At 41.1% G+C, this 13,532-nt stretch overlaps 1 protein-coding gene across 13 annotated transcripts in view; it reads right to left on the reverse strand.

Moving 5' to 3' along the window:
• nfixb (nuclear factor I/Xb) overlaps positions 1-13,532 on the reverse strand; it is a 153,694-nt gene that overhangs the window by 31,215 nt on the left and 108,947 nt on the right. The gene's annotated exons all lie outside the window — the stretch shown is intronic.

A 13,532-nucleotide genomic window follows, 5' to 3' on the forward strand; every position in this document is an offset into this window, starting at 1 on the left:
ATAACTTTATGCAACACCTTACGGCAACTCCATCAAAATGCCTGTTACTAAAGTTAGATTCTGCGTCTTTCGTTTGGCAGGACGAGCGAGAAAGTGCTAGGAAAAGGAGGAAGTAAAGAAGTCTCTTTATCTTAGCTTGTGTGCATCTGCTAGCTTTCTTCACAGCAGGTAAACAAAAGAAATGGAGGATCTGTTCTCTGTTTGATCGTCCTCCACAGTTAAACAGAGAACACCCACAGTATTACTCTTTCCTGCAAGCTGAATTTAGCAAAGTGATTTTAGTTCTTAAGTAAGTAAGTTTTAAAGCAACACTAGCGGTTCTATTAATCTTAAAAAGAAGGAAAGACAAAGGTTGAATGAATGCGCTAAGTGGAAAGAAGGGCAAGGTCAGCGGTGTGATCTGACCAAACCAAACAAACGGTTGTACTTTTCCTGCCACAGAAATCCATAGCTGGTGTGATGGGATACTGTGGTGAACACTCGGTTACACCACTAAATGCATCATTTGTGGAAAGCCTGACTGAAAATAAGTGTAGCCACCGCCACCTAGTGGAGTGGAGAACGGACTGTGGTTCGGGGGGAAGTGGAGGGTTTTGGGTCTCGAACGACCCCCAATCCAATTACATGGCACATTAACGGGGTCTCACTATGCCGAGCTGGACTGGAGTGAATGGAAGAGCTCAGGCTATTGGACAGAGACAAAAGGGAGACGAGCAGGGGGCAGATAATCAACCCCGCGCTCACAATGGAGAGTCTGTCCATTATTAGAGCAGAGGCGACCAGCCCTATGGAGTCCAATCACCACTGTTATCAGTAAACCGCCACACACAAACACACACACAACAAACATGCACCCTAATGCGTTCAACGGTGCTCATCCTCGTCCTTATCTGCGCAGCACACTCACCCAGAAGACCCCTGAACATGGCATATGCCAAAAAGAATGAGCCGCACAAGCCTAAATACACACTCGTGTGGATGTACTAACATACATACATGGGTTTAAAGTAAGAACCAGTGATATATCAAGGTAGACTAAATGTGCTGTAAAGCCTTTTAAAGGCAGTGTTGGACCACACGTTACGTTGTCCAACAGCTAAAAAGACCAAACCTAATCGACTCATTTACAATGCGCATATTCATACAATTGTGCTTGCCTGGGTTTGTTTTTATTTATTATTTATTTGTCCCACCTATTTGCCAGCTAGCTCAGAGTGTTGGTTTATGGTCTGCAGATTAATAGAGGGCAAATGGGGAGGATTAATCTAACACAGACTTGCTGTAAGAACTGAAATAAAAAACACTGTGAAATAAAGCAACTACGCAATATATGCCCCAGCTATGTTTAGATATGTGTTGCCCTGGTCCCTCATTATTGCATGACAAATATAGGAGAATAAAGATCTGGAGTTGATGCACAGTGCTGAATTTACACAAAATTACACAAAACCCCTTCACAAGATCTAGTCAAGTCATGAACACTCTTGAGGAGGTAGGCGTACATAATCAAGTGACACCTAAATACCTAAACGTAAATACGAATCATCACAATATACAAACCCTATTATACCCCTATATAACAATATATTATAACTGTTAAGAACAGAAATGCCAGCTTCGACAGGTAGAAAACATCTAAAAAAGGCCCGTCCAGTTCAGGAAAAAGAATCTTTAGACAATTGAGTGTGAATTGTTCATGAACTAAAGCACATCATCTGTCAAACATGGTGGAGGCACTGTTATGGCAAGGGCATGTACTGTTCTTAGCAGAACTGGATCACTGGTGTGTATTGATGATGTGAGTGCTGACAGAAGTAGCAGGGCGAAGTGTACAGTTATACTTTCTGCTCAGATTCAGTCACTTTCCAAATGGATAGTGACCCACAACATGCAATAAAGTGCAATAAAGACCTGTCAAAGCATCTCAAGGAAGGAAACACAGCAGTTGGTGATGGTCATTCTGTGAGTCAACTCTAGTGTGGAAATTACTGCTGCTTGTAGGGCTCTCCTTATGTTAGTGTTCCTCTGACATTTTGTATCTTATGTTGGTTTTATGACTGTGAGGCTGACCATAGAACTAGGAGACCCTGGTCTGAACCCTAACCGCCAAAAAACCCCGCCATTTTTCTCACAGACCCTGTCTTACCCGCAGCAGCAGCTCACCACTCACAGTTAATCTGGCCATGAACCGCATATCCTCCTTCGTTCGACCAATTCTTACTCTACACGTACACTCTCCTGTGGATTAAATGGCTATTGACCTCTGCATCTGTGTCTTACACTGTCTCCCACTCAGTACGTATGTCATTCACACACAAGCAAGACAAAACTTCCCAGATTAAATCGCTCTTGTGCACACAATCACACACACACACACACACACACAGCTCGTCACATATGGACAGCTGTCCAATTTGAATGTTTTTTTAAACTTCCTGTGCCCCATCTGGCCTCTCGTTTGTAACTGTGTGCGAGCATTTGTCTTGTTTATCTGTGATATGCATAAAAAAGGTTCAAGCATGACCAACAGTGTATTGGCCAGAGATGTGTGTTTGTGTGTGTGTGTGTGCTAAACTTGGACGACTGTTCCAGTCTGACCACTGGAATTAGCTTCAGTACATTAACTCTAGCTAACATCTGCACAGGCACACCACACAATCAGACACAGCATCAGCACTGTGTGGATCCCTTGTTCTGTTCAATGTGCACAAAACCGCTGGCAAAGGTGAGGGGTTGCTTCTCCTGGCTAAAACCACCTGTGCCACAGCTATACTAAACCAGTATGTGTGCCTTCAAATGTGTTTTAGAACAACCACCTGATCACCTGCGTACACTACGACCAAATGCAACAAATGTCTTCAAGTGTAATGAGGGCAAAAAAACATGGAAAATATATACAGTGTGAAAATGCCTAATGCATTTGACTGACAAAACCCAGTTAACGCCTCCACACCACAGACACACATGCTCACAGTCACACACACACACACACACACCCCTTCACCACGACACAGAATAAAGAGGCAGCACAGCCTCCCCAATTGGGTTTTGCTTAAGAGGTTTATCGGTATGTTGCTAAACATTCTGACCTTTTTTTTTAATCCTTAATGCGCTTAAAATGTTCCAAACCCTTCTAATCCCCCAGGCTATCCCACACAGATGTTCTCTGAGCTCTTTTATTGGACTTTATTTGAGTATCCCCCCCTCCCCCTCCCTCAGCTTTGCACTTTATTCATTTCCTATCTTATAAAACCACACTTCATTCTGCCTGCGCCCCCTCACCTGAGGCTTTGCGGCAGGCGCTCTTTGTGGACGCCCCTGCGGGGGCCTTCAGTGGAGCAGCTTCTCAGTCAGGGGCTGAAGGGGGCCTACCTGCTCTAACCCCCCCCAACCCCACCACCCCCAAACCCCTCCATTCAACAACCCTCCCCTCCATGAGTGTTTGAGTGTGTATTTCTGTGTGCTTCCTGATTAGCGTATGCAGAGGCATACATGAGATTTAATAAGTACAGAAATGAACTTGATGCGTATGTGTGTGTGTGTGTGTGTGTGTGTGTGCAGTTTTAGTGTATGCTAAGGCATTCATGAATCTTTATAAGTGCAAATATGAAATATGTGCCTTTTTCCTGATCAGTGCATGCAGAAGCATACATAAGTGCATGCACAGAACTTGTGTGTGTGTGTGCATGTGTATGTACATGTGTACTTGAGAGCGTAAGTCCTTTATGCATGTGCATGGACGGGTGTGCGTGGGTGAGAGCATGGAGCATCTGTACAAGTAAGTAAGGGTGTAGGTGAAACTATGGATATGAAGGACCTATTCACAGTATCTGTACTGATCCTTGGAATTGAACAATTATTAATGTTTATTAGTTGCCTAGGCGCTCAAAAACTCAATTACTCATTGTAACCATAGTGGAAAAAATAAGTGACTACTTTGGCCATCAGAGACAGGTACTCTGTTAGTAGCTTGTTAATAGGGGCTAATAGTGGCTGTTAGGAGGTCTGCGCTGTAGCAAGACTCTAAAGATGCTAAAATCAAGCTTTCAAAATCATGCTTTTTACTACGATTTTAAACTCTTTAACTGGCTCTGGCTATGTCCCATGCATCACTTTTATGTCTGATGGACACATTCGACTGTTTAACAAGCTGGATACTAGTAGTTAGCGATGGTAATTTCCTTCCTAAAAATAAAGACTTGTTTTTAAAAGTTATTCCTGAATGTCGGAAGAAGTTCTTGATATGTCAGTAAGACATCTCGACGTTTATTACCTTGTTTAACACAAGTCTGTTTAAGCTGCGGACTCACTGTGCCAAGCAATCTGTGATTAGCCTAGTCTTGCATGTTATTCAAATACGCCTGCCCTACCAAACTCTGGTGTTTCAGTGGATTTGGTTTTATGTGTTTTATTTGTGTATTATTTCCACATTAATGATGTACTTTGTCGTTTGTGTTTACCAAAAGAATCAATTATTGGTTTATTTGTTATTACCACATTACTTGATATACAACTATTTGAGGATTGTCCTCAGCCTCAATTATTGGATTTATCAGTTGACTAGTTCATTAGTCTCATTACTGCTAATTGATAATGACATGGTATGATGGCATGGTAGTGTGTGTGGTAGCGTCTGTAGCACTGTTGGTTGAGAGTGGTTCGCCACCAAGAAGTGTCTCTGTGGCCAGAAACTGACCACTGGCAAATCTAACACTGAATCACTGAAGATCCACTGAATTCATGGTTTATGAAAATATATATTTTTAAACATGGCAGTTCTGGCTCTTTTCTGTCTTTTCTACAATGATCAAACTCAGGAAAAACTAATTATGCATTTCAGAATCAGAATCACAATCAGAAATACTTTATTGATCCCAGGAGGGAAATTGCAATATGCTGTACCAGGCTGCATGCATGGCTCGCGCATGTGCATGTGTGTCATATGTCATATCTATGATGTTATATGATATGATATCATGTAATCATATATAATGTCATATGATGTTTCATATCTATAAATACTGCAATTTTATGTTTGTTTTTTTCTATGTGGTGTGGTGCTATTTAGGCTTTATGGGTAGCAGCCATGTTTAAAGTAATGTTTACACTTACTGGCGACTTTATTAGATACACCTACCTGTATAGATGTGACGGTCACATAAAATTTTTTATAATAATATAATTATTATGTAATAAAATAAAATTATATATTATATTATAATTATTTTTTTACTATTAGATTTTCAGCTTCATCTTCAGCTCTGTTTAACTAATTTCTTAAAGTTTGATGTATTTATGTATTTATGCTTTATTTATTATTGTATTTTACAGCTTTTACAATACATTTGTAGTCATATCAACTTCTATATTACAAAATACTGCCTCAGTTAAGCTGTTGGTTATGTGTATATCTTCATGACTGTAACGATGCACTACACTAAAGATTTACACTACAATAAAATAGTGTGTGTGTCTGTGTGTGTGATGACGAAATATTGTACATCAGACTCATTCTGTATATATAATATTGTGTCGGGGTATGAGAATGAAAGATTTTGGCCAGCGGCACATATTCTACCTCTGCCTTTGCGCATGTGTGTGTGTATAAACATGAGTGTGACTATGCGTCTGTGTACATATAAATGTGAGTATGAGTGTGCGTCTGTGTGTGTGTGTGTTTGGCCTGGGTCGTGCCAGAGAGGAGCAGGTGTGCCGGGATCTGCCCCGCATTGCCCGCTGCCCATCTGTGTGCCCGTCTGTGCCCGCTCCCTGCCAACTATACGCCCAGTGCACGGAGACAGAGACACAGAGAGAAAGAGGGAGAGAGCTATAGGGCTTCACTTAAGGGAGAAAGAGAGGAAGAAAGAGCAGGAAAAAAAAGGAGTGTGAGAGAAAGAACAGGACCAATAGGATTTGTATTAATGAGAGCAACATGATGAGCACAAAAAGGCACAGTACAATGCGTTCTGTGTCAATAGAGACCGTTACCAGATACAGCAGGGCCTCTCTCAGAACCTAAGAATAAGGGCTGCTGGATGATGTCTAAAAGTAATTCCCACAGTATTCTCTTGGTAAAGAAATCATTACTGATTATCACCACTAATATAACAATCTGAAGCATCTGGACCGCCAGGGGGAAGCCTCCATTGTGGGCTAATGGCTTTTTTATGCTGTGTAAATCTAATGGTGAGTAACATGGAAAAGCGCTTCCTATTATTTAGCATGAATTATAGCCTGGTAATTATCAACATTGGCATACTTGGTCAAGTGGTCAGTCATCACCAATATCTCATTACGTGAGCACTGACCAGCTGCATGTTTCTTTGCAAAGAGTGTACTTAGTCCCGTTTAAGGATGGAGTGAATAAAAACTGTACTAAGTATGGGATAAAATGTGGAACCCAGTTTCTTTGTCTTAGTCTCAAAATATTGAGATAAACATTGATTATCGAGAATGCTCATATCATATCGTTCACCCCTACTTCACACTCCCAAACACATGCTGCTCTAGGGAACCAAAAGCAGTTCTTGTATGGCATCGCTCCAAGAACTCTTTGTGGTGCCTTTGGCAAATGCAGTCTTACTTAAAACTGCTTTAGAAATCTAAAATTCTAGCACAAAACATTATTGATAATTAAATCGAGACATCATTCATTAAGCCCATACAATAATCCTAATCTGACCAAGAGTACAGCCATATTGTGTCCAGCTTGTGCAGAAGCAGGGTTGATTTGAGGATGGAGAAATGAACGCAGATTAAAAGAGGCATAAAAAGTTGAGCAGGGAGAATGACGGCGTGAGAAAAAGACAAAAAGCCTTAGTAAAGGATGGAGCAGAGGTGTCCCCGAGTCGACGGGGACGGAGGAGAGAGCAGGGACGAGGAAAAAGATAGAAAGAAAGAGATGGAGAGAGAATAAAAGAGTGGGGAAAAGCGGGGGGAAGGGGGTGAAGGGAACTGGCAGGATGCCCATCTCTTTCATGTTCTATCCGCACGTCTTCTGCTTAGAGAGATGTACGGGCATATGTAAAGAGCCGGCTGGCACACACAGACCGTCGCTCTCTCCGCGGATAATAGTGCACCTCTAATCTATACATTCACTGTGCACACAGAGCCGGCGACACACACGCGCACACATTTTGTTTAATCCACACACAAGCGACGGAGCCTACTGGAGAGAGATATCATCCGTACTACTCTGCATATGCTGCGAGGGGTCTTAATCAGTGGCATGTGATTGGATTCCACGATGCTTGGGAGCTTATAGCGCCGCTGCAATGTGGCCCTGATTTATCAATTAAAAGCTGCCGTCTGGACGTGCACTAATGTAGCACAGGCTACCGCTCGCTCTCACACTGCTGGCCACGGTGCTGTTACTTTGCTATATAACACAGAGATGTATCCAGAGGCTAAGAGTACCGAGTGATTAATGCTGATCTGATTCATGCCAGATGTGGATAAGGCGAACAGCGGGTGTAGGAATCTGATGCTGCCACCAGGGGGCGTAGGACAAAGGCCTGAGGGAGAGGGGGAGCCGGAGACTGGTAGTATAGTCCTAGTATAGGATGCATGGCTTATATGTCACATTAACACCAATCCTAAGTGATGTGATCACAAGTGGACAGTGAGGCGTACAGCTGTTTACACCTGGCATTTCATTGTGTTTCAAAGGTGGGTCCACTGGCAACAGATCAAATGCCTAGACGAAGGATGCCACGCCCATTTACCACATCAGTCTCTCGCTTTGTTTGCTATTGGACGCTTTTAGAACCAGATTACCCAAGATACATATTAACGCTAGGGTTTGAAACAGGACCAAAGAGTGGAGTCATGATGCAAGTAGGACAATGATAAAAAGTTAAGGCCTATTCACACCTGATTTTTAAGGACGATAATTAATTCATATTACCATTAAAATCAGGCTGACCAATCAGAGCTCTGTTGTCATGGCTGCAGACCAAACAAATGAGCTTCAAAACAATGCTTATGTGACGAGCAATACAATGATTATAAAAATGTGGAGGTTAAAGAAACTATATGGTGGCGCAGAGCTGAAATGTGGAATGACTGCGAGTACTTTACAGCCACTTTATGTGGCTGATTTTTTAGGCTTGTCTTCCCTCGCTAATAAGCACCCATGTCTTTATGTCTTTTTTTTTTTTGGAGGGGAGTTTTTTGTAGTTGAAAAAGATGGTGAAACCTGTGACACTTATTTAGAAAGAAGAGGGCAAAGAGAGCAAAAGAGAGGGAGCAGAGAAAAACAAAGAGTGAACATTTATGAGAGCTATAGAGTTTCTGTTAGAGCCCTGTTTACAAGAATTGCGTCCGACTTGGTGTGAAGATCCACTTTGTTAAAAATCGCATCATGTTTAGTGTGAATAGGCTTTTACAGTGGTACTTGTGGGCTACACGGAGGAAAGATGCTTGAGATGAGGTGGACCAGGTGGGCTACTGACCTGAATAGAATACCTCTGAAGTTCAAGAAGTTCATGAAAAACTCTCTTTCCATTCTTCTTTATCTTTCAGAAATCACCTTTATTCAGAGAGCTTGTCTGTATTTTATCACCAGGCACCCAAGCTACGCCCCACTTTAGCCCACAGCTGATTCTATGCTACTTTTCTGTATAATGTTGTGTCTACATATCAGACTTTTTAGCAGTGGACAGCCCGTAAGATAGGACCTGCTGGACGGTTATCTTCTGAGAGATGTTCACAGTTGGAGAAGTGAAGTGATAAAAATGAAGAGCAGAATGTGGGTGACCTCGAACTTACACTGCACAATAAACTCATTATAACAGATAGTGGAGCAGGGCGATGTACTGCGTTTTCTAGAAAATCAAGGGGAACATATGAGGTGCTGGGCAGCACTGTGTATAGAAAAAGTGTTTTGTGTGTGTGTGTGTGTGTGAGAGAGAGAGAGAGAGAGGGAGAGAGATTCGGGAGTGTGGATCATGTGATAGTACCATGTGCCAAAAAGAGAGATTGAAAGTGAGTTGGTGAGAAAAAAAAGAGAGGGAGAGAGAGTGGGGGTGTGGGGGATGGGTAAAGCTGTGGGAACGGCAGGACTTGCCAAGAAAGACGAGCACAGGGAGAATAAAAGGAATGGAGAACGAAAGAGAGACTTGTTGGCAAAGAGTGAAGGAGGCGAGAGACAAAGTGAGAAAGAGAGAGAGAGTTCAAATGGGAGTGAAAAGATGGACAGATAGGCAGGTGTGGTGAGGAAGAGGAGAGAACGAGAGAATTGTGGGGCTGAGAAGAAGGATGAGAATCTGACTGAAAAAGATGTTAAGTCTAGATCTAGATTAACCCCTTAGACCCTGTTTCTAAGCCCACACTTCAGTTCTTCACTCTGAAAACTACATGACTATTAAAATTAACATCAATTTCATAGGCCTGTGGGACTCCACAAGGTACGCTAAAGCAAATGGTTGCCAGATAATTCTCAATAGTTTCTTCATTGGGGTTATTCACTGAATAATGCACCTAAGGTTCAATGGGTTAAGAGCTTGCAAACTACGGACTAATCTGCTCATATGCAAGAAGCCATGCAAGCCTTTCCAATTCAATGTAAAAAGTGAGAAATGGCCAAAACGAAGGCAGGAGGTTTTTGTGCAACTGTGGCGAAATACTTACATTTCTCAGACAACCTTATCCTGAGCAAATTCACAGGGTTGGGCAAATTACCTGTGGGCTTGACTTGCCTCATGAAGTGCCTGGAGGGTAGTGGTGTTGTCCAGGACACTTCACTACACTGCAACTCACCAACTAAAACTTTAGCTCAAATTAAATATTGAGAAAGAAGCAGGAGATCAGTGAACCTCCTAGTTCTCCCACAAGGCCCTGGGTTACCTAGCTACATGTTGCCATTCATTAGTGCTGTTTATGTGAGATCAAGCGATTGATTGACAATCTAGTGCCCCCCTCCCCCCCCACACACACACACTTTGCAGGAAAAATCATTCTTTCATACAGTACACAACAGTCACGATGGATCATAAAAGGCACTTGGTGAGGTACACATCCATCACGTAGCATTCAAACAAGCTGTGTTCAAGCCCATTCATTAGACACTGTGTAAACATACAATAAATCAAGCCACAATCACACACATATGCACACACAGCCTCGGGCACGCATGTACACAACCGAGCACTGAATGCTCAAGGAATGACTTTAAACATACTGTACACAGCAGACAATTTATCACCTTAATTTAAACAAAGTGCAGTGACCAATAATTAGAAAATACACATGCAGTAATGAGCCAAATCAATCAACAAATTTGCAGTGTCAAAGCCTATCAGCTCACTTTTTACCTCAAATCATTTACATCGCCACACCACAAATCATTTACTACAGTGCTGATAAAATACACTGATTAAACTCCAACCACTTCATCTTAGTCTACTACTTCTTACTCAACTTAGTGGCGAAACAGAACTGTTCTTTGAACAGAATGAGTGTATTTCTTAAGCAAGATTTTTTTTTTCTGTGATCAGAGCGGGGTCAGAATTACACATTAAAAGTCATAAATATACAAACATCTACTTAAATTATTTTTTCGATGGTGCTGAAAGTTCCAAATGTCTTTTATCTTGCTTAACGTCCTGTTAGTGATCATGATGGACTACCACTGGCAGCTTCTCTGTGCCCACAGAAAAAGGCTTTGTTCGACATCACTTATTGGATTGACCTTGATCATGACCTTGGTACAATGTGAATGTCCAAGGAGCTTTGAGAAGGATGGTTGTACACCTTGTACACCAACTGTTAAGCATGGTGGTGGCAGCCTTATGCTCTTGTAGAACTGGTACATTGTGGACTACAAAGTGGATGGAATAACGAAGAAGGGGGACTACCATAGAATTCTTCAGCATAACCTCAAACCACAACTGGTTGCTCCAACAGGACGATGACCCCAAACGCACATCAAAAGTGGTTGTGGGAATGGATAAAGCAGGACCACATTAAAGGATCTCTTAAAGGCCTGATCCCACATTCGAGCGACCAATTGTTAATCACGAGGCTGTGATGTAGCATTCTCACATTTATGCAAATGAATTATAACGTGATGAAGCAACAAACTGGCTCCAACTAAATACCTGGACCAATTGTACACCCAGCCTCCACTCTCTGAGCTTCCTGTGAAGGTATGGTAAGGATTTTCTACTTTCCCAGAACAACACAACTCACTCAACAGTGTGTATCTGTTGCACCTTGCAGGTGCAACCGGTCAAAGTTACTGGCAGTCTAAAGACTCTGCTGAAGGTCATTCCATTTGTCAGGAATTCCCAACTGCAAAATTGATGGACGACACAACTGCAAGGCAAGAACCTAAAGGGAATGTACCAATAACACAGAAGAGTCACTGTCCACTTTATCAGAAATACCTACTTTCTACTTACTAACTGACTACTTCATGAGGTCCACCTACACTACAGGTCACTGTATGGGTGTAGCCCATCTGTTGTAATGCACGATTCAGCCAGGCTCCACAACTAATGACACTGGCTGATCTTGACTTGATATTATTGGTAATACATTTGTGTGTGTGGTGCTTGTATGAAATATATCAAGCTCAGCAGCATTACTGCTACGTACTACGTTTTAATGCTTCTCAGTGTCACTGCTAGTTTGAGAGTGGTCCACCCCAAAAATATCCGGACAAGAGTGGCTTTGAGTTGAGCTTTGTGTTTCAGAAACAAACAATTTATGAAGGGCTAGAGGATGGCAGAAACTGTGCATGACAACAGATGGGCTACAGTCTCTAGATGTACACCAAGGTATGTGTTTCTAATAAAGTGGCCAGAAACTGTCTAACCATTATACCCCCTACAGCCTATCACAGCAGCATGAGGCAAAGCACCACAGTCACAAAGTGCACAGCCTCCAGCTAGAGCTTCATCGAGTTGGGAAGCCCACTTTCGCTCTTCGTGGGGGAGGGATGGGAGGGGGGGGCTCTCCCTCCAGCTTAGCCAATTCCAATGAAGCTACAAGATGGCCGCTGGCCAGGCTTTCTTTTGGCCTGTAAACTATGCAAATAAATACGTGGATAATCGCTCCGGACTGGGAGGACGTGTTTTACAAGTGCCGTAAAACTTCACACAAACATGTAAGTGGTGCCCGTTAAAACAGCGGTGATTGCCACAGCGAGCGCTCGTTTTAGCTAATGAATGGTTCAAGGGAAAAGGCTGAGTACTGTACATTAATTTGTTGCAGTGCGGCAGCAGGGGATGTTGGAAAGAATTGAATAATATAGAAAAAAAAAGAGAAATTATTTGTTCAATCTATTTCAACTGTATGGATTTTAAAACTGATTACTGATTACAATAATAACCAATAACCAATAACCTGCACTCATTTGGTGTCCAAAATAAAAATGTGTGTGAAACGTGTTATTTTTGTTTGTCCATATTCCACGATTATCTCAACTGTTTCTCAAACTCAATTTGGGCATTAAGTATATTAGTTAAATTCACTTTGAATCATGGTGAAATCTAATTGAATCAGATTATGGCTAAGTGTAAATATAGTTCTACAATAAATAATTTCTAATGCCCGAAATTATTTCTTGTAGAACTGTGACTGTTTACACTTTTATAAAACAACACAAAACAGAATACTAGACTAGAGTAGAACAGAGTACAATAGAATAGAGTAAAGTACAGAGTAGCGAGTGTGGAGTAGAATACAATAAACTAGAAAGGAATATAATAGAACAGAACTAGTACTAATACTAGAGGAGCCCAGCTTAGAACAAACTACAACAGAGTAGGATAGAGTATACTAGAATAACAAAAGAGTTAAATATAGAATAAAAGAATATAGAACTATAGAAGAAAAGAACAGACAAGAATAGAACAGTAGAACTTAATAGAGTAAAATACAATAAAGTAAAACAGAATAGAAAAGAATAGAACCGATAGGATTGAAATAGATTAGAGTAGAATAGAACAAAATAGACTTGAATTTAAGAGACTATAACAAAATAAAGTAGAAGTTAATAGACTAAAATAGAGTTAGATAGAACCTAATAGACTACAATAGAGTAGAATAGAAAAGAATAACATAGAATAGACTAGAATATAATAACGTGGACTAGAACAGAATTGCCCAGAATAGAATGGCATTCAGTAGAACATACTAGAATAGAAACGAGTAGAATAGAATGGAATTTAGTAGAGTAGAGAAGAATATAACAACATATACTAGAATAGTGTTAAGTAGATCATAAAAGTGTTAAGTAGATCATAGGAAAAAAAAAAGAATAGTTAAGCAGAACAGAATAGACCAGAATAGAAAAAAGTACAATAGAATGGAGCTTAGCAAAATATAGTAGAACATAACAGACCAGACTAGAATAGAGCAGAGTGGAATAGAATAGAATAGACTGGAATAAAGTTAACCATATAGACTAGAAAAGAACAGACCAGACTAGAAACAGAAAAGAGTAGAATAGAATGGAGTTCAGTGGAACAGAAAAGAATAAAGCAGAATAAAGCAGAATATAGTAGAATATAGTTAAGCAGAACAGA

Source organism: Salminus brasiliensis, chromosome 12 (genome assembly GCF_030463535.1).
Source record: "Salminus brasiliensis chromosome 12, fSalBra1.hap2, whole genome shotgun sequence".
In the NCBI taxonomy this organism is placed as follows: Eukaryota; Metazoa; Chordata; class Actinopteri; order Characiformes; family Bryconidae; genus Salminus; species Salminus brasiliensis.